The 21,547-nt window shown below is 49.0% G+C and overlaps 1 protein-coding gene across 1 annotated transcript in view; it reads left to right on the top strand.

The window, feature by feature from the left end:
- LOC143207601 (uncharacterized) overlaps window positions 1–21,547 on the top strand; it is a 717,548-nt gene that overhangs the window by 682,826 nt on the left and 13,175 nt on the right. Inside the window, exon 3 of the mRNA XM_076421273.1 lies at window positions 1–21,547. This exon is cut by the window's left edge and continues 135,095 nt beyond it; it is cut by the window's right edge and continues 13,175 nt beyond it. The gene's annotated coding sequence lies outside the window, so the exon portion shown is untranslated.

Consider the following 21,547-nt stretch of genomic DNA (forward strand, 5'->3'; position numbering starts at 1 on the left):
GATTAAATCTTGATAAGATGCCGGGCGTACATCTAAACCGTTGAATTATGGTAACACGTGTTTCCGTTGTACCGATCTCTCGCACGAGAGAGAAAGAAAGAGAGAGATACTCGTTCCGCCCGTGTGTTTCTTTCGGTAATTTCATTGTTGGGCAACCACGACGAAGACGACAGCGACGAACGAGTCCCGAAGAACAGATACACAAGCCGACACGCGAAACGATATAAAAGGATCGCGATCTCTCCGGCGGCGTGAGCATGAGCCGCAGGAGCGGAGAGCGCCGGGCGTCGAATGAAAAATGATAATCCTCGAAAATAAAGACTGCAGGCAGTGTACCTCGGAAATCGTCACTCGACGCGTAATCATTACTCACCGGCGGGATCTTAATTTATTCCGAAGGGAACGAGCGCCGAATCACGTCGCCGACGTCCATCAATATCGCCGGGGCCTTTAATATATAGAGACTTTACACGGATCCATGGGCACCGATCGATAAATCCATTCGGAGCCGCGTGTGTGTCGGCGGCTTCTCTCCCGCGTCTCTCCCGAAACCCGCTACCGATCCTAGTAATTTCACTTGTACCGGAGTCGCGAGGCTTAATCGAGCCGATCGATCTATGCCCGTATTAATATCGACACGCGGCGCGGAGTTATCTGACCCGCGCCCCGGTAATGAATTACTCGTTCGCGGCCACTGGCAAAGACACTCGCGAATAACTCACTGCCCACCTATCAGCAACGTGCGCGAAAGGTAATAGCCTATATAGCCTAGTACCGAGGCAGAGACGCCGTGACGCGTTCATGACTCTTGAATGAAACTCTCCGACGTAGGCAGAGAATCGACAGCAATCGGTATCAATTGTGTTTATTCCGTTACAAGCCGATAGTTTTCTTTTATTGTCCCTCCGACAAATGTACAGACTTTTCCCGCTCGGTGTACCAGTTGTAACGCCTTTTTAGCTACCTCGGCGCTGTCTCGACCGTGTCCTGAAACAGTTCACTTAATCAAAGTCTTTACTTAATCCCCTATTCATCATATTAAGTATCATTGAGGTCGGCGGTCCGCATTTCGCATGGTTTCCGATCTAAAGTACCGTGCACACGGCGGGACTCGTCTCGTCAGGTTTCACGTCAGGTTGTGAAACAGCCTCCCGCTATTGCACACGTTCATAAATAGTTGGACATCTATTAGTCAGTTAGAAGAAAGGCTTTACAAGTTGGTTCGTTCGTTACGCTAGTTTTTCAGGTCTCCGAGTTTCTCACTGAAGCAGACCTAGTGTGCAGTGTGCTTTAGGCGCACTAGACCAGGGCCCAGCAAGAGTTTATCATCCGCTTGACCGCAACCAGTCCGTATATCTTGACCCGTTCCTTCGTTATCAGCTTGACCGACGAGCCAATAGTCGGTCGTTGATCAAATCGGTGAAAGGTGGACACCGCGTGGGCTAGGCAGTTGAGGCTATCAGTCGGAACCCGCGGCAGGCGCAACCACGAAAACCTTGTCCCCGGACGTCGCGTCGTCCGGCTATTTGCCTAATCCGGTTTGACAGGGAAGTGACACGGTGTTGTGACGGAGCTAGACGTCGTTCTCTCGTCCGGGTCGTTCGATCGTGAATTCTATCCGACGCCTCCGGTCCCGGGGATCCCTCTCTTTCTCGCGACACACGAACACCTCGCGGTCTCTTTCCCTCTGCCCGCACCGTTGCTCTGTAAATCGATCTATTTTCTTATAATAGGACAGCCGCGCCGAGGCTCTCTCCTGGCTGAAGGGATAGGATGCTCTCAGGTCAGGTATCCGGGCTCTCGAGCCTCTCCGGACTACCTGTTCCTGCTACCGGAGAACCCGCCGGGGAGTCCTCTTCCTCTCCTTTCTGGATCCTCCAGCTCCGATCCTTCCCGAGCCTTCCACCGAGTCGTTAGATCGGAATCGGGTACGAGTTCCACGCATTGTGCACGCTTAGTCGACTGTGCATAATTTTCTATTTCACGGCACCGGGTACAGCCGGTCGATCCTCCTGCTCTCTCTCTCTCTTTTCCACCGCTTCCTCTTCCAGACCTCTCTATTTTTCGACAACCCTGACGATCCTGCTCGGACAGTGGCCCGGTTCCACCTCGCAATTAAATGGAGGCGTTCGACGAAACCCCGGCGTTAAATCGCCGGGGATTTATATCGGGAACCAGAGGAAACGACCGACCAGTCGTTCCTCGAAAAGCCCTCTTCCGCTGTCGATCAAGTGTTCCGGAAAATTAGGTCTCCGTGCCAGCAGCGTCCCGGTCCTTTGATTCGATGACTTCAGCAAGTTTCGCAGCGGGAACACGGGAAACTCCTAATTTTGTGGCGATTGGGCTCGAAATTTCGTTTAGAACGATTTCAGGAGACCTCTATTCTCCCTTCCACGTTCATTTAACTTTCCTACTGGAGGAATTATCCTCAAGTTTTGTGACAAGACGCTCCCGAGCAAGAAACGGTGCTTTAGTTTGTCTTCTCTATTGTAAGCTGCGTGTTTTCGTATACTTTAACAACATTTTGGTAAACGTGCAAATGCAAAATAATCGCGGTCAAGTGGTCTTTCAGAAGCGCAGCGGCCATCTTCTGCAACACGAGGGCGAAGTAAACTGCGCCAGACTTGTAATTAGAGCGACACGCAGACCGGCAGATTTTCGCGCAAGATTTCGACGATTCTCGTTTCGTTACTTTGACAGGACATCACCGGACACGCAAACGTCGAGCTCGAGGCTCGGGTCTTTTTGCACGTTCCATTCGAATCGCGATTCGACAATCCTTATCGCGGAAACGGAAAGCCAACGGACGAAATTCGATCGTCCGAGTACGTGTCCGAACACCGATAACGATCTAACGATTTAATGCGACGTTCGCGTCAGCTCGGCTCGAGAGAGGATAGAAGGGCTTGCAGGCCGAGAAGGAAAATTACAGGCTACGACCTGGAGCGTGTGCACGCTCCTCGCGCTGAAACCGGCGCATTTTTCAGTCGCCTCTAATGATCAGCGACGCCACCTCCGGCTACCTGTTTACGATTAACAATAATCATTCAATTATGCCGCGTGACGTGGACGTCGTGCGACAGGGATCGTCCCTGGCCGAGCTTAATCTTGCTCTTTCTGCGAGGTTCGATCGCGCGACTGTGTCAAAGGGACGAGTGGCCAAGTCGCGACTCGCTTAAATCACGGCTTGTCACGGACATTCCTCCGGGATTTGGACGATGAAAGGAGACGGGAGATGCGATCGCTGGCTGGATGGATTAAACGGTGCCAGCGACACGACGCGTTGTCAATGAACTATGGAAAAAATAGGCAACGAGCGGAGAAAAGGATTAAAACGCCCGACGCTTCTGGAATCAAGTGCGATTTAGCTGTTGGCCCGTGGATCGAGTGGCGCTTGTTACCTGACAAAAAGCAAAAAACAAAGAGCAATTCCCTTTGCATATTTGCATATTTCAAATACGAAACATAAAATGGTAAATGCATTGGCTCCTGAAGCGAATTGTACACGTTAGACTAATTGGAAGTGTTTAAATATATGGTAATTCATAATCAAGTGTGTGTTGTGTCAAGATTATCAAGATTATCTTGCCGATTGAAAAGTTTCATATGATGAAATGCAAGAAACAAGACTACTGATTTTTGTTAATATAATACATGTGTTGTAGAATCGTATAAAACCATAGATGGATCAAAATGGATAAAGATCCACCAATTTCGAGTAACATAGGAGAGAGGAAGAATGAGAAATTAGTGCAGCACTTAATCTGCGAGCAGCAAGTATAGTCTAGTAAATGTGCGGCCGTCAAGGGTTGGTCAAACAGCGGCAAATCAAATACATCTCGCCGCTAAAGTTTCCAATTAGCATATACCGAAAGGGATCGCAGACAGGAGCGTTTTACCCGGATCCTTCTAAAGGCAATCGCGCATAGAGGAAGAACAGCGAGGCGCAAGGTAACAAGGCCGTCAATGGGCGCCTCCATCTTCAATTCTATTTCAGTTTCCAGTCGAAGGGGGATTATGCTGTTTCCCGATTGCCGCGAGTCGTCTGGCGTGCGAACACGCGAGCGATCGCATGCTCCGCTCATCCGCTTGCACTCTCGCAGGCGTACGCGGGCGGCGCTTTGCTCGGTTTCTGCGTGCGTGCAACGTTGATCGCTTGTGCAGCGGCTGCACAAAAGCCAAACGAGCTCGAATGTTTGCGTAGCTGTCTCCGCTCTCCTCTTTGTGCTCGTCTACCTGCTCGTTTGTCTCCTCGCGTTCGTTTCGAATACGCGTATTAAGCAAACAGCATTAATGCTCGATCCGTGTGTTCCGGGGGTCTAACCGCCTCTCCACCCTCTCGCTCCCCTGCACCGTACACCCCCCCCTCTCTCTCTCACCTCTCTGCAACCACCAAATCACGTTCCACGTTGCTCTGGAACGATCGTCTTATCGAGAAGGCCGAGGTAGTCACCTTCAGCGACGCTCTGGCCGCGAACTGCGAAACCCAGTCACGTATTCTGACTTGCAGATGCCACGGAGGATTGTCTGCAAGCAATCGTCCACCATTGTGCGCGGATTTCACCGGTCCCGAACCCTTCCCCGACGCTTATTTGCGAGATAATGGAAGGATTAAGTTGCACTTCTTCGCGGTACCCGTCGCGTTCCGCTGATTTCACGTCGCCGGCATTGTTTCGCCCGCTCGAGATGCTGTTTCGGTTCTGCTGCGCTCCTAACCCATTGAACTTGCGCTCTCGAGCAAGTCCAATCGCTCTGCAGCAAGTGCACTTTTTAGGCGCAACGAGAGCACAACGTTTTTCCTTTGTTTAGCCCCGCTTTTCCTTTTAACCTCTTTTGTACCGCGGAGGTAGTTGCCAACTAGGTATTATTCACAATGTTTCGCGGTAGTTACACTATTATTCTATATATTTAAAAGTGTAGACACAGTAGATCGACAGTGACGAAGAGTTCAAATGTATATTCAAGCAACGAAGTAAATGTAGACATACAATACATGTCGATTTTCTTGTTCTTTTAGAAAATTATTGGCAAAGGATTGAAAATGAATTTCCAACGTTCATGTAGAAATGCTTCAAAATTTGCTTGGAATATTAAAAAAGCGGCGACCTAATTATTTCTAGCTGCACCGAGATAGAAATGCCGAAAATTGTGGTTACCTGAGGCAATTCTTTACATCCCATCGATGCACTCGCGGGAGCGTTTCGAGGCTGTGTTTCAGGATTTGCTGTGTCGACTGGAGTGCGCGATAATCGGATGAAATAAGTTTCGCTGAATAAGCCGGCTAGAGTAAGACCCGTTCAAACTTCATTAAAATTTGCTCAGTCGCTGTAGGTGCGCAAGCTTGAATAAAATAGCTTTTCGTGTTCTAATTCCCGAGACGACCGACTGAATGAGGCACCGTAGCATTTTGCGAATCCGATTTCATTGGATTTAAAGAATCTACCGTGTAAAAAGCCGGGCTTAAAGGAAGGTCGGTTCTTGGGATAATATAATTGCTCGATCCATTTTTGCAGTCTCCTCGGTTCCCTGATATTTTGAAAGCTTCCCTGGAAATATTTCATCGTGTTCAGAAAACGTCAGTTTCCTCACGGAATATTTCCGTGCTTCGGAATTTTCTCGTTCGCTGGCATTTAGTTCGGCAAACGTTTCTCGTTTGTTCAGGTGTTGTTCGACGGTAGCATTCCAAAACAAAGTCGGCTCACGGCCGATGGGCACGTCCTCTTTCCTACATTCTGCACGATCCAGACAAGTCCCACTTTCGGTTGTTCTCCGGCCGCAGCCCACACACCACTGTTTCAAGTCTCACGAAATATCTCGCATCTTAGGCATTGTCTATTGTCGAAGACAGATGAAAGGTGCGTTTTACGCCGTGTCCCCCTTTTCCGCACGGCGTGCAGCCCTTGAAATTAAAAATTTATTGACGCGCCGCTACCTCGGCGACTCTCTTATGCGAAATAGACAATGGGCATTCATAACCGGCGTTTTAATCCTGAACGCGGCCGCTTTGTTTCTCCTTCTGCTCGGAAATCGAGCAGGACGGAGGCCAGCCGCACGCTCGACGAACAACCAACCAACCTACCAACGAACCAACCAACACTCAAAACTTCACGGCCGTGGATTTCGTGATCCCGTTGCGACCGGCGCGGTAGCCCGTCCGCTCGTTACATATTAGCAGTTTCTTGAAAATTGACACACGTCAACACCGACCACGGAACAAGCCCGCCCTTCCTCGCGACGTCAAAGATAATTCTCGGCCGCCTCTTGTCGATAATTTCGCGGTTACTTAAGTTTTTGTAGCATTCCTGCTCCCTCAATTTCGCTCTATAGCCAACGGGAGCAGCAAAAAGCGAGGATGATTACCATCACGAACGTCAAAATCGATCTTGCTTCCCCTTTTACCGTCAGCTTCTTATTTGTATTTCCGTAACAGTTCTGATCTTTCTCTCTCGCTGTCTTTTCTACCCCTCCCCCTTCTCGTCACGCTCAAGAGGACCGGGGCCCCGAGCAAGCGTCTTCACGCAAAGGCGAGCCTAAAACAGACCCCGAATTAATTAATTCCGTCCCCGGGCCCGTGTTCACGTGCATAACGATAGGCGATCAGTCGCGAATTTTAACGCAGGACCAACGAGGCCCCGGAGCGTTTCGCTCTTTTGTCATGGCATGTCCTGTCATGTATGAAAGACAGGTCCTCCGGTCTCGGCTCGGTCCAGTGAGCGAGCCAGCCCTGGCATCCGTGCAAAGGAAAGCAAAGCGAGAGAGGCAGGGCCCAGCTCCTCTCCTCTCTCAGTCGAAGTCGGCTGTCTCAGATTACATCGTGTCACCTCGCCTCGGCCGGCTTGGCACCAACACTCGCCGGGGAACACACGTGTTAACATCTTGTCGTTCGAACCCCCCAAATTTCGGGCCCCGGCTCCCTTCCTCGTCGGCCAATCTCTCTGACCAGATCTCGGGGGCTACTCCTCGCTTTCTCGGCCCCGGGAATCTCGGGATGTTGACCCGGCATTTCAAAAATCCGCCTTAATGATCCTGATTTCCCGGGTCCGACCCGCGCGCGATCCCAATAACCCGGGGATTTGGCCGAACGATTCCTACGGTCTGCTACCGCACAACGCCACTGCCGCATGCCGCGCCGCGCCGATCCAATGATTTATCGTCCGGGACGATTGGCCCTTGACGGCCTTGCGTCGAATTTCCAGCTAGTCTCGCGTCGAACCCGGTTCGACTAAATTTTTGCTCATTTTTAATCGGTAACGACGATTGGGGGCAGGACAAGGTAGCGGTATGAGACACCAAGGTTTTAACCAATACAAAATATTCATACGTTTTGAATAAATATTCGTCTTTTTAGAATAAGTGACGTGGACCGCCGGAACGAATTGGGTGCGAAACTTTTATTCAGCAGAGCCGTAATTGATTATAGTCGATCGAGCCCCACGATCGAGCCAGTTAAACTCTATCGACAATAGATTTTGGGAAGCACAATAGCGAGGGGTAGGGTCCATGCGAACGTCAGCATGGTATCGTTCGAGTACGCTTTCACGCGTTTATCGAGCATTATATTTTTATTGCGCGGCCCGCACGCGTTACGGATACACTTCGGATTAGCCCGGTATGTGTACGCAGCTGATACCCAAACGGTACGTTTTCCCGGCCCTGGTCCTGTTTAAACTGACTACATAGAACCAATAGGGCGATGTCTTCATCTTCTGGGGCGATTACCGCAAAAGCATATGCACTCGATTGATAGACTTGGTAGATTAACCCTTAAAATACTGTCAGATTTTGTACATTAAATATATTTTTGTATCGCTTCTCTCGTGAAAATGTCACGATCGCAAAAGTCAGCTTCGTTAGGCATGCTGATCGGTGTATCTAAAAGATTCTCGAAGACTAGGACACCGTAAGTTCTCCCGGAGCCCTGACCTGGGCCAAGATACAGGTAACCTATACCTCGTAGAGTCCACTTACCCCTAAAAATTGCAGAAGTGGACCTCACAATGGGCCATCCACTCGAGATTCCCAATCGATACGCGCTCCCCATGCATCGGAGATTTCATTCATCCGCGGGATCGTCGCGTCGGTGCAATATTCAGCAACATCCTGGCATGATCGTTCGGAAATTGAGTCAGCTGGCTTAACCATCTATTTCGCTCGAATTTGATGGGGGGCAGTCTTGGGAAAATTCTTTTCCTCGAAATTTCCCCGCGAGCGGTGTTTTCGACCCGGCCGCGCGGCCTGTGTATCCCCCTCGATTTTTAATCGTGAAACACGACCGCCACGGTATCTCGGACAACAATGGAGCCAGCGGAACACCGTCTGAATAATTCAGCGTGGCCTACGGCCCTGACTCCCGGCTCTCAGACGGCCCTGGTCAGCCCGTCAGTCGACGGCCAGTTGCATAACGTTTTGCACTCGAGAGGCCGGGAGAGCCGATGAAACGATTCCCGAAAGCCGAACCCGCCGCGCCGGCCGGTATTAATTTTCACGGGACGCTCTAATTGGACGTTTGACACCCCTAATACCTCGACGCGCTTATGAAATTCGGCTCTCGTTACCCCCTAACATCCCCTCCCAACAACGCTTCCGTCCACGCGCGCAAAGAGAGCATCGACTCCGCGCGTTAATCGCTCGATACGATATTACCGCGCCGATCTCATTCCCGATTCAATTTCACCCGACCCGTTTACGTTTCCCGTGCCGGAGAACCGTCGAGAGCTCACTCGACGACCCACCAGTCGAAAAATTTCACCAATCGATTCATCATCGGTCGAATATTCGATCAAATGGGGCACAGTCGAGCTCGTGAAATTATGATTCGAAATGAAACGCATTCCGTTTTGCAAATCGGCTGTTCATAGAAAAATATGATCGGTCTGAGAGAGAGAGAGAGAAGTGTGCCTTTTCTACTGAAATACATATACGAATATATATTACACTATAGTAAAATAAATCAGATATTGAAGAACACATCCTCGAATACAATCAGTAATAAATTCAAGCCGAAGTCTTTGCATGTAGCTTTTGCAATACGAACAGCAAATGCAATCGGTGGAAAGAGTTGTTCTTCGAATAAGAACGTGTAATAGATTGCGCACCTCCGGGAATAATTAATAAGCAATATCCATCAGCATTTTCTTCCACGACCGACATAGAGTTCCTCGAATCTCTCGGCAGCAGTCACGTCGTTCTAATCGGTGCCGGTGAATCGCAGAACTAAGCAGGAAATTATCATTCGAGTTGCCCCATCACAGTCATATGAAAGATATCACTGTAACGTGATCCGCGTTTCGTTAATACCCATCGTGGGTCGGTTCGTGTGGGTCGCTTACCCAAAGGCGAGGATCCTCGATGATCACAGGACTTAGAGTCGAACCTCAAGCAAGGTTCAGAGGCTTGACAATATTTGCATCGGGCACAGAAGCCAACGGGTATATCCGAAGGTGGTACCTACGCACGAGATTGCGCAGCGACCGATGAAGAAACGAATGGTCGAAAGGATCGAGATCCAGCCGACCGATAAGCTAATGCCACGTCCGCAATGGCGTTATAATACGGTGCACTCTTCGATGCGCGCGCTGCACCGCGCGCTATAACCGCGATAAACGCGACCGTCCGCGCGAGGATTCGGCCTCGGACACGCGTGATCACTGATCAGTCCATTCTGGCTGTATTAAAAAGACTTTGCTACCTCCGGATCCGATACGCTGCTGTCTGCGATGATCATTCGATTTCGATTCCGAACGTCATCGTAGCACCGACCTGCGTGTACGTCTCGATCGATATTATTCGCTTGTCGCGATTCAATATGTACGCGCTCCGATCGTCGTTCGATATCGCGCCCTTCGATTGCTCACGAGATTGGCAGGGTTTCAGAGTGGCAGGAGTAAGTCATTCGTCGACGATGATTTGTAATCGATACTCCATCATTGTTACCCAAATCATCTAACTTTTCTACAATTGCATCTCTGTACTTTTGTAGAAATTCTTTATCTTCGATTTTGACGAGCACTCTAGTCCTTTTTGATTGTGTGCGCAATTTTCAAATGTCTCACAAAAGACTTACATTCGACAAGCTATCCTTAAAAATTCATTCACCTAGCAGAAGCGGAATGAAAATTTGATACGTTCATTCCAGACAATGTTATCAAACTCGATTAAACTCAATTCAATTCAACGTTCCTCAAATTCTCACACGTTATAGACGAAGATATCGAAGTCTACCTAGTGGCCAACGCTTGACAAATGGCAGCTATCGAGGGCAGCGAAGTCCAAGGAGCAGCGTATTCCATTTTGAATATTTCTACAGTCCGGCCAGACTGGATTTACACGGCAAAAGTGCCCCGTTTCTCCGGCGAAATCTGTCTCGAAAGAGAAACTGCGATCGGCAGTCCAGACCGAACGCATTATGTATCTCGGCACGGCTGCGATAACGATTCCGCGAGAGCTACCGACAATGCCGAGACGGGGGCTCCCGACCGTCTCGGTAGCTCTTTCGAGTTGGCGACGATAGCGGGTATCGACGGTCGTTAGTCAATGATACACATTTCGGTCTTGGTTGGTGCACGCTCGCCACGTAGGCGGCGCAGTATCGCTTTGTTCCCGGTTCGCCAGAGTGTAGACCGGATTTACCGGCGGTGGCACGTGAATTTTCGCGGGACTGGAAATCGTATTTCGTGCGCCGCTATCGTGACTTGCATTGATAACGAGGTCAAAACAGAATTTCGATATAGCGAATAAACAAGAACACGTTATCCGCTCAAAGACCAGAAAGTTACACAACTGGCCCACAAACTGTAGCGCATCTCCCAAGCAAAATGCTCTCGACAGGAATAGGATCAATTATTAGAGATTTGCATGGTGTTCATCGAGCTTAAATCTGTTTAGCAGGATGAACACATATCAGTGTCTCCAATATTGAGCATCCCAAAAGCGATGAACCCATTTATTTTATATAAACGTGCAGTCTTTTCATTAATAAAGTCTCGAATATCCTCCACTTTCTCCGTGCCAGCAGTCAAGCCCTAGTAAAACAAACGAAATGGCGAGCATTCCGAAATTCATTTGCACCACCCCCACAGTTTCCTGGATCTTGTATACAAGTCGACCGAGCGACATCCAATAAAGTACGTTGCGCAAAGGTAATGCAACACCGAAATCCATCGAGGTTGGAGGAAAGTATCGTTCGAGTGTCTGGCGATCTAGGACAGTGTCCTGGAACAGCTCTGTCTGGATCTACACAATGTCCAAGTACATCGGCACCCTCTGATAGCAATCGATGGCGATCAAAGCCAGCCAGCAGCGCGTTGGAAGTGGTTCTCTAATCCAGAGACTGCGGAGACTAAGGAACAGTCGCACACGGTCGCCGAAATATTTGACCGACGTAGTGCATACGTTATCCTGCGATTTCTCCTGGCGTGTGTGTGTGTGTGTGTGTGCGCGCGCGCGCGACCGAGAACGAGCCTCCGAACGCGGGAACAATAGGGGGCTCGGCTTCTAGGAGAGACCTTTCGCGCCCGCGTTTACAACTATTCATTCCCCACGCAGCAACAGCGAGCAACAGCAGCTCTCTTGGTTCTCTCTCCCTTGGCCCCCTCGATCGGTTCTCTCGGTCTCTCCTTATCCGGCTCATTGTCTCCCGAGTTCCCTCGTCACTCTCGCTCTCTTTCGGGGCCGGCTGTACGCTCCACGTACCGCCGTCTAACGTGTACGCGAGCAATAATAAATGTTGCTTTATATACACTCGCCGGGCAGCACACAGTATACGTCCGTGCCGAATGGCTCGCGATCGGTATTCAGCTTTGGCTTTCTAATACGAGGGACAATGACTGGGCAAAGGCGCCGATCCCCGTGGATACTAATTCGCGGCCAACGTTTTTCAACCGGTCGATCGCGTTCCATTAGCCGATCAATTTTATTCTAGAATCCGATCTTTTATCCCTCGAGACCCTCGAAATAGAAAGAACGTCGTATTACTGGAGGATGCCGACGGTAATGCGTTTCATTAGCTGCACCAATTAATTCATTACCCTCTATTAATCAACTGAAATTTTATGTTACAATCAAATCTCGTTTATCTGCTGCGATCCTTAAAATTAGTATCGCGTCACTGGATGGAGCTGCCGATGATGATCAGAAGACATTGATGATTTCGTTCAGAACCACCCTCTGTCAAGACGAAATCTATTAATTGGTTATAAGGCGAATGGAACGTGTAGGAAACAAGAAACTAATGAATTAAGTTCCACGGATTAATCCAGAATGCATCCAGTGCAACGATCACCATCGAAATCGCACCGTTTCGCACGAGGGCGCAATCACCGGCGCCGATTAATTGAATGAGGCGATCGCCGATTTTTCATGGATCCCGCGTCCCGAGAGCCGCGTGGCTGCACGTACGCGAACCGATAACGACCGAACCTCGTCCGCTGATTGAACGTCGACTGATAATCGGCCATGGATCGGTAGGAGGTACTGCGGATAATCATCGGTTCGCCGGAGACCGATTCGCACCGGGCACAAAGTTACGGCGGGCTTCCTGGTTATTTATCGAGCTGCGTATCTACGCAGACGGTACTGAGAATAGAAAATAATTATAGACTCCGGGGACGGCCAGCTCCAGCGGTCGGATGTTTAACGGACGTTTAAGGGGCGACCTCACCTGCCGCAGTTCCACCGAGAGAACTTCACAGCGTGACCGCGCACAATGTCCGGAAGCGAGCGTGCTCGTCGATAACGCGATTTCCTTTCATCGGCCGCGAACGTGGCATCGGGTTGCTGCCACGCGGTGCACACGTTGCGAAATATCGAACCGGACCTCCGTCTTCCGCGACCTTTCCCAACAATGTCCACTCTGGGTCGCGAAAATTGCATCTGTAAGACCGTTTCTTGTTTGCAACTTTTTGAGTAATTTCTATTAAGGTTGCGTATCTGTTAGGGCACCGATAAAGGAGAAATGAATAATTTAAAGTCAATTTCGTACAAATTCTGAGAACTTCAGTCATTTCTTGTTCTCTGCTCGCTTCCTAAGGGCGAATACCTACCTTGCAAGTGGCTGGTACAGCGGCAGTTAAGTACAGCTTTTTACGAGGTGTAGCCCCATAAAAATGACAAGCTTGAAGTTACTTAGCATCTTTACAATTTCAATGATTGCGAAATAAGAAAGCCGAAACAGGTCCTTTGACCGACGATGGTAGGCCTCGGCGTTCAAGTACAAATATTATTCACGGTCGTAACGTTCGAATAATTGAAATTATTTTGGCCTCTGCCAATTATTCCACTTACAATTAAAAAGGTTTCGCTGGCAGCACCTAAATACGGTGTGTCAGAGGATCGGTATCGCTTCGTGCCATCTCGAAAGACTTCAAAGAAGCTGCGATCGGGAAGTCCCCGCTGGTTTGTAAGCATTTTTGGTGCACGGTAGCGTTTTAAAGTGGCACTACAAAATACCGCGAGGGTTCACCGGGGGGATCGATTGGAATTTGAGCGGCTCGACGCAGAAAGAACAAGGTTGCACCGGGTGGATATACATATAGAAGGATAAGCCTAATCTATTTTGAACATGCGAAAACCTGTTTTACCCCCCCTCGAGCCGGGGCAACCTTCTAATTAGCGTTCTGGCTACTTTGCATTTGTTGAAGTGATCCCCGATTGGATATCGGGATCCAGCCACTCAGGAATGCCTAGCCCTTAGAGGATATGACGATGAATTTAAATATCTGCGCGTGTAATTATGCGCCGGGGAGGATTAACTCCCGCGATTGTCTTAATTGTGGTGCTCCGCGAACGTGATCATTTTGGTCTTTAATTAAATTGCTGGGACGAGCCACTACTGCCACTGGCCCCGCGCTACTCTGAAACCATGGCACAATGACCCTGTTCGTTGATACCGATTCGTTGAAGCAATTAATACCGTACTGTCGCAATACAGCATCTCCAGGTTTGTACCGTTGGCTACGCCAATGCGAACGCGTTTACGATCCGAACGTGGGCTCGGTTTACTTAGCCGGGTTATGCACGAGGACACAGAGAATATACAGCGACCGAGATCCGAGTGCCTAACGCGTACAAGTTAGCTTTTAGACGACTATTATGCGCCCTGTTGTTCCGTTCCGCTGGAGCTATGATTTGGAACACGTGCGCTTCGAAGAAACCCGCCGTTACAATATTCCTCCCTGTTTTCCACGACTACTGCGGAACGCCTCGCCGCGCCGCGCCAGTGTTTTACATATTCTACATTTCGACCCTGCACGGCACCGTGCAATCGAAATCTTCCTCGCAGATGTGCTTCTCAAATCACTCTTCCACTTTGCTTCTTCGAAAACTTCGATAAAGCACGGACGACTTCCTCTGAATATGAATTTTGAAGTCTGCGAGTGGACGTTTCTATAAAAAAAGGTCAAAGAAACCGATATAAGATGACACGGGTTTTCCTTCGTGGGCCAAAGATCGAAGATTGCGTATTCTTTTATTTATGGTAGATTTTGATATGTCTAAAAGCACGAATCACTGCCTACATGAACCATTTATTTCACTCTCCATGATTGTACTAGATCAAACAATAGATTTCTAAAGGGCATGGTGCAATTGCTGGAAGATGACAAGTTAATAACGGATTAATACACGTCTTGCTATAAATTATTAGCTGGTAGCACAGAATGAAAGATATGAAAGTAAATGAGCGTATAACGAACAAAGGTTCTAACTGGGAAACTATTAGAATTCTCAAGCTACTAATTGAATAAAAATATCGTGGAAAGAGTCTATTAGCCGGTGCGCTATAGCGTTCGGCGTTGCTCCCAACAATTTGCAAGCGGAGGCAGACAAGACTCCGGGTCTCCCGGGTGAAAGGGGATGAATTATTATCCGGGCGGTCGCATTCGTTCCCGCGACGTTATCTGCGATCGATTAATTAGAAAATTCGTGCAACAACGGTCGGATCCGAAGAAAGAAAGGGTTCAGGCGAGGGCGTGTGTGCGTTAGGCAATAGAGGCCTGGGCTGATCGATATATTCCGGAGCGCGTCGCAACAGTCGGGGGAAGCGCCTCGCCACCGGGTAATGTATTCAAATGAGATTTCGTCTAAACAAAAGGTAGCGCCCGCCGTCTAAATACCACGCTCGTAATTAGTTTCAGCCGGAGAAGTTATACCTGGTCTCCACCCGCTTGCTAGCTAGCTCCTGCATCTTGCCACTTACCGCGCCTTCTGACACAGCGCAGGTTAGACACCAGGCCGTTGCCGGTATAGTACCACGCGGAACATACTCGCGCACACACACACACACACACACACACACACACACACACACACACACACTCGAGGACTCGTGGCCCACATATGCTCGCACACCGCAGCATGAGTGCAACATTAGCATAACCTTGTTCGCACGCAAGCCGCCCTTTTGCGCGTACACGCTCCTCCTTGGATCTCCTTCCTTTGACACCGGCCACTCCTGACCAATGGCGTGGCTCCTGGAAACCCCATAGTAATTCGATCTACGTCAGAGGGGGGCAGACGAAAAGGGGGGCATCGCGCCGATATTCTCGCAGAAACGAGCGTCGTCGTAGCGTCGGGACGTCTCACCTCGGACGAGTGAACACCCTTTTTGGTTTACTTCGCGTTGCTCGTTTTCGTTCCCGTTTAGCCGGTAGTTTCTCGAACGGTAGCGAGCCGCCCGGTGGATTAGGTTCGGCCGAACCGAAGGACAAATTTCACGGATAAGGTTGCTCTTACTACGATGAGACCCCTGTCCCTGGAACACCCGATATTCTCGCTCGAACACCCTGTATTACGCAGCCGATCACCCACGCGCAATACCGGCCGACATTGTTCGGTCAATGAGCTGGCTGCTGCTCGCAAAAATGCTGGGCGTGTTTAGCAGATCGTCATCGAGCGTGCGTCGAGCTGACTCTACCATCGACATCGACCAAATCCCCTCTTACCACTTCAATTATTACCAGATATTATCAAGAATGTACAGAAATATCTTGTTATTTAAATAAATAAATTATTCCCGCGCACTTTTATACTTTTAATAAAAATACCATATACAATTTAGTAACACGTCTAGTTGAAATAGCAGCTCAGACATCAGTAACAGCGGAAACAAAAGAAACAAGGTATCAAACAAAGGAAGGCTTTCATTTGCAACACTTCTACCCAGTCCTTCTACTCCTCGCACATGTCGGTCGTTTGCAATCGCACACTCGGCAACATTCTCCGGGCGTTTAATAGATTAAATTGTAGAATGGCGCAACAAAGACGCTCGCGCGACAAAAGCCGCACTTTTCGAGCTAACAAGCAATCGCGACGGCGGGCTTTTCAAAATGAATCGGCGGAGCGCGTGTTTGGCTTAGTGCGACCAGCCCTTTTTAATTTCGAGCAGGCACACGAACGTACAGAGGAAAGGAAATCGCTGTAAACGCGCTGAAACGTTAAATTCGTGGATCAAGAGGGGGATGAGGGCGCGGCTTATGGCCGCCCCGCCCGTTATGTAAAATAATATCCGGTCGCTTTCTCGCCGGTTCCTCGGCTTTTTCTCTCCGTTGCACGAAAAACGAACGGTTTTGAAAAACGACACCGACGCGGAGAACACTCTCTCCCTCTGGATCGCGACCGCATCTCTCGGTTGTCTTTCGAGTACCTGCAGCGATCGAGAGATCGACTCTCCAGGCTAATGACGTTGCCGGACCAAATGGAGGAACCGAAAACCATGACGGGACGAAACGAAAGGAACGCGCTTCCACGAGACGCTTCTAGCTCCGTCGACAGATGTCTTAATAGAAGGTATTCGTTACTGAAACACACCCGTACGTCAGATCCCTGTCTCCCATTATGTCAGCGTCGCCTCGTCCGCCCTTTATGCTTGTCATTGTGTGCCGACCATGCGCGCCGGAAGACGAACATGAACGCGTGACAGACAGGAAATCTATTGAGCTTCCCACGACCGCTTTAATATTCCATCTCGAAAGACGAAAAAAGATTGCCGACTAGCTCCAAGCTTGAAATTTAGTACACTGTAAGAGAATTACGGTGTAATTACTTTTCTGGAACGCCGAAACACTTGCACAGCGCATTATAATAGTAATGCGAACATCGAATATTCATGCAAATTCAGTTAGAATTTCTAATTGGATTTAATAAATCGGTCGGATCCGGTGAAACGCTTCTAATGGAACACGAAAGGAGAATCAGTGGAAAGCATTTCGGAGCGTCACGAGGCATCCTCGAACAATGGCATCGAGAGGACAGTGAAAGAACACCGGGGAGATAAGATCTGATGTATCGATGCCTTTCCTTCGACTTTCCACTAATTTCTGGTCATTCATCGATCGGAGTTTCTGTTCTAAAAGCCGAAAGAGATCACCGACGAGATAACAGCAGCTCAGGTACGTCGGAATAAAGGTGAGGCTCGCGTGTCCTTTCCTCTAATGTTAGTCTCCGTCGCGGTGTTGACTCATTTTTGCGTTTAAAGGTCCACCGAACCCTGTCTTCGGGGTGTTTTCCCGGGTCTTTGAAACCCTCGCCGACACTGAAAGAACTCGTCCGAGCAGGCATTATTTAGTGTCCGTGTCGCGGAGCGTTTCTAATTAACCGAAACTGTGGTAGATGCTTAATCGTTACCAGACCGGCGGCTTTATCTGATGCACAAACTTCCAGGAACAAACGGAGCTGCGACCGTTACACATCGATCAGACCTTCCTCGAAATTCTGACTAAGTGCCGTGGAATCCTACGCAGAAGAATACGCGACACGTCTTTTGCCTCGAGTTTTCGTTAACCTGTAACTTGTCACGCGGTTCAGGATGCTGCACGACTTCCTGTTGGAAACAGTTTTATAGTTTCCTCGGACCGTTCGAGGTGGTTTAGTGCGGTTCGTGACTCAGTTAGCTGGGGAGTTGGAAGTGATTCATGAATTGTTTTATGGAAATTATAGTAAGACCAATAAAACAGAATAAACATTCCATCGAATTCGAAATCATTCAGCACTTTCAGTGACTCGGTTCGTTTGGAAACCAACAAGATTTTAATTGAACTGGTTCACGAATTATTTCATAGAAATTACAATTAGAGAATATTTTTATGCGTTGTCTGCAAGATTGTCATTCATATTTGAAAAATATACAGTACATATACGTGCTAGAAATGCATTACGATCCAGAGTTTTATAATACGCATAATCACGTATCATTTGTTTAAGATGACTCGGGGGTGCATAGCTTGTTAGCTGAGGGTTGTTTTCGCCAGTCGAAGAGCACATGGTCGTTCAGAGTCCCAGTGTTTCGGTGTTTGAGCAAAAATGTTCGCTTAGGTTTACTCCCGAGGCTTCCAACAGCGAAAAAGGCCGAGGAAAAGGAATAAGCAGAAAGGGGTGGACGTAGGGGGGCGCGCGCGCGTGCTTTCGGCTACTCGAAAAACAGGCCGACATTTCGCTTATTAAGACATTTAATGCTTGCCATATAATCGATTATTTATTGAGGTATTTAAATCTGGAAGTTGTCGCGCCGGTGGTGGGAAACCTGTAGTCCGCGCGACGCGCCGTATGAAGACGTCCGTCGGCTTTACTGGCTATTTCCGAGCGTGACAGCCACGCACACCAGAAACCCGGTTCCGCGTAGGCCCGACCGCAGAAAATTCTTTATAGGATTGCGCGAATTGTAGTTCTTTTCTTTTTCCTCGGCGAGACACCCGCTGATCAAGGGTACACTATTACCCCGCGCAGGAGGTCTGCTTCGCGGGGACCGGGACAACTCTTTCGCAATTCCGCGTTAACGCCGATTTATCGGGCTTATTAAGACAATCCGCCAGCCGACACTCGACAACAACGTGTTTCACCGGGGATACAGGTTTCGGGAGGACACCCAGTCCCCTGGGCCCTCCGTGTAATATCGTAGCGGTTCCTCCGCGATGTCCCCGTTTTCAACCAAGTTTATATCACCCGTCATAGCACTCTTAAACAGAGGATTGCGTTTCTTTTTGGGACAGAGTGCAGGAGATTTCTTGTCTGTTGCCGCGCAGCGTTGATGCGTGAAACGAACTTGTTGGGCATCGAGCATCGCGTGGGAAGTGGACGCTATTCTGGACCCTAATGCTTGATTCGGGCAATGTTTCGTTCATTATCACCTTTTGGTCAGAGGTTACTGTGAAATAAGCACGTGTGCAATTCTTTTTTCTCCGTATGATTGTTAAGAGGCTCTCAAATGTTATGACATACGATTGATCCCCAGATTGAAATAGGATTCTAGTGCAGAAGGTTATTCCAGCCGCGCTCTCAATGAGAAACACAGTTTCCTATTAACCCTTGAGATATTGGCTACACAAGTCGCATTACGGTAAAAAATCGTCGGCCGTAAACCGAATAACTGTCATATCTCCGAGTTCTAATCTTCGAAACGATTCGCGCATACCATTCGGCGCGCGTCGTGAACGAGACTGGTCTTGTCGGAACGAGACAAGTGCCATTTCGCGGTGGAAGTATGTGTCATTTGCCGGGCATCCCGGCAAGGATGCTCGTCCGCGAAATAGGTTAGCGTCAGCGGGGCCGTATTTATAAAAGTTCAATCGACTCGGCGAAGAGTTACCGTTCCGTGTAAGAGATACACGTGGGTGTGTACAAGAGACTGCGCCGGATATTCGAGACCGTTCGCCGGCCTCGCGGTTTCATCTTTATTATGGCACCCATATACCCGCTAATGACCGCCGAGGGAACCACGGATACGGCCAGCCGTGGGAGTTACGATGTCTCTCGCGGACCGTTAGTGATTGTACGTGCAACGATACGGTTGTTAATCTACGGGCAGCATCTACGGGAGTGCACCGAAGGCGATATCGTGTGACCGCCGAGTCGCGTCGCCGCGTCAGAACGCGCGCCGCGTGTACTATACCTTGTTCTTCCGTAACGCGACGCATTAATTGGCGTGACCGCCAAGACTATCCGGCCGAGACCCCAGACGATTAATGGAATTACGCCTCGGCCGTGTGTACCCGCTGTTTCACCAAACTACGCAAGAACCAACCCTAACGGAGGCCTCCGCGACATCCTCTCGGGACCCAATTATTATTCGTCGCATGCAAAAACCATCGGAGAACACGCGCGACCTGATACGGTATATCGTTAGCTAATCCGAGTCGGTTCGTTGTTAATTAAACCTCTATTTGGTAACTATTGTTCCCGTACGGTTCGCATTTTTCTCTGCTTTGTGAAAATGCCACGGGACCACGGATGCATATCGGGAGGTACAAGGAAATCGGGTGCAGAGATTAAGTCTCTGCTCTCGGAGACTTTCCCTAGACCACCTACCAGCAACGCCAAATTTATGGAATAATATTCTATATTAAGTATTCTGTTTTAATGCGATCTAGCACGAAATTTTACTCAGAAAGATTCTGTGAGACAGAGATTGTAGATCCTGTAGGGGAATTGTAGGATGAAAGTGATCGTCGGTGAGGATCGAAGGAGTGTCAGTCGTCGGTCGTAGGATCGGCAATAATTTCGCTGGGCTGGTGGACGAGAGAGAGAGGGCTCGTTAACGATCACGGAGACCCATGGAAATGGCCAATCACCGGTGATACGGTGCCCTTGAGAATTGTCAGTAATTATATCTAAACGATCCGCCGCGCCGATGTATACAGGGCGACCCAGCAACTCGTTTCGCCGGGCTGGTACGCGAGAGGTGTACCCGAGAGCAACACCGATACCGGGTATACCGGTTTCCCGAGCAAACGCGCGTTACGTTATCGCGATTGCTTACGCCGCTCCGGAGGTGTGTACGCGCAAGCCTCCGTACGGCGAAGCGTTTAGAACGCTTAGGGAAAATTATCGTTACACCCAGCGAACACGCGAATTATTTTGCCCCGGCGTGGAAGTCACGCCGCCCGATTATCGGTCGGCCATCTAGCACCGGCCCTTAACACGTATCGAGCCGTATCGGCGTTTGTAATCGGTGTCGTGGCTGGAATCGGACTAGTGCTCCTAAACGTTAACGCGATAATGGCACATTGACCGGTTGGCACTGGCCGGGCCATCTGTGGAAAATCATTCGGTTCGAGGAAAATTAATATACCAGCATCTTCGTTTAATTCGAAAGTTAATATACCAGCAATTTGTAATTGTTGCTTGATACTCTCATCGGTATGCGTAGAATGCCTGAGACTTACTGCGTGAATCGTACAAGTATTTATGAACAGGTTGATCGAATAAAAAACAGTCGAACAAGTTTCGAAATATCCTCTCCTCGTTTCTTCCTCAACCGATAGCTTGAAACCCTTTAAATAGTCCAGCGGAGATGTCTCTGACTTATAAGTGTCTGGGATATGACCTTAGACTCTAGAAATAACGTTTTATTACTATCTAGTAGAACGATCAGAGAAAAATGTGATTGTAACAATAGATCGTATCTAATAATACATGCTACCTATGTCTGTCCACTGAATTAATCATATTTTTAGAAAAGTCTTCTTCATTCAAGTACTACGAGTGTAAACGATGATGCTCTCAGGATACACTTACTTGCTCAAGGATCTCTCTCTCCTCACTTCGCCTCGCTTCTCAA

This window comes from Lasioglossum baleicum, chromosome 3 (genome assembly GCF_051020765.1).
Source record: "Lasioglossum baleicum chromosome 3, iyLasBale1, whole genome shotgun sequence".
In the NCBI taxonomy this organism is placed as follows: Eukaryota; Metazoa; Arthropoda; class Insecta; order Hymenoptera; family Halictidae; genus Lasioglossum; species Lasioglossum baleicum.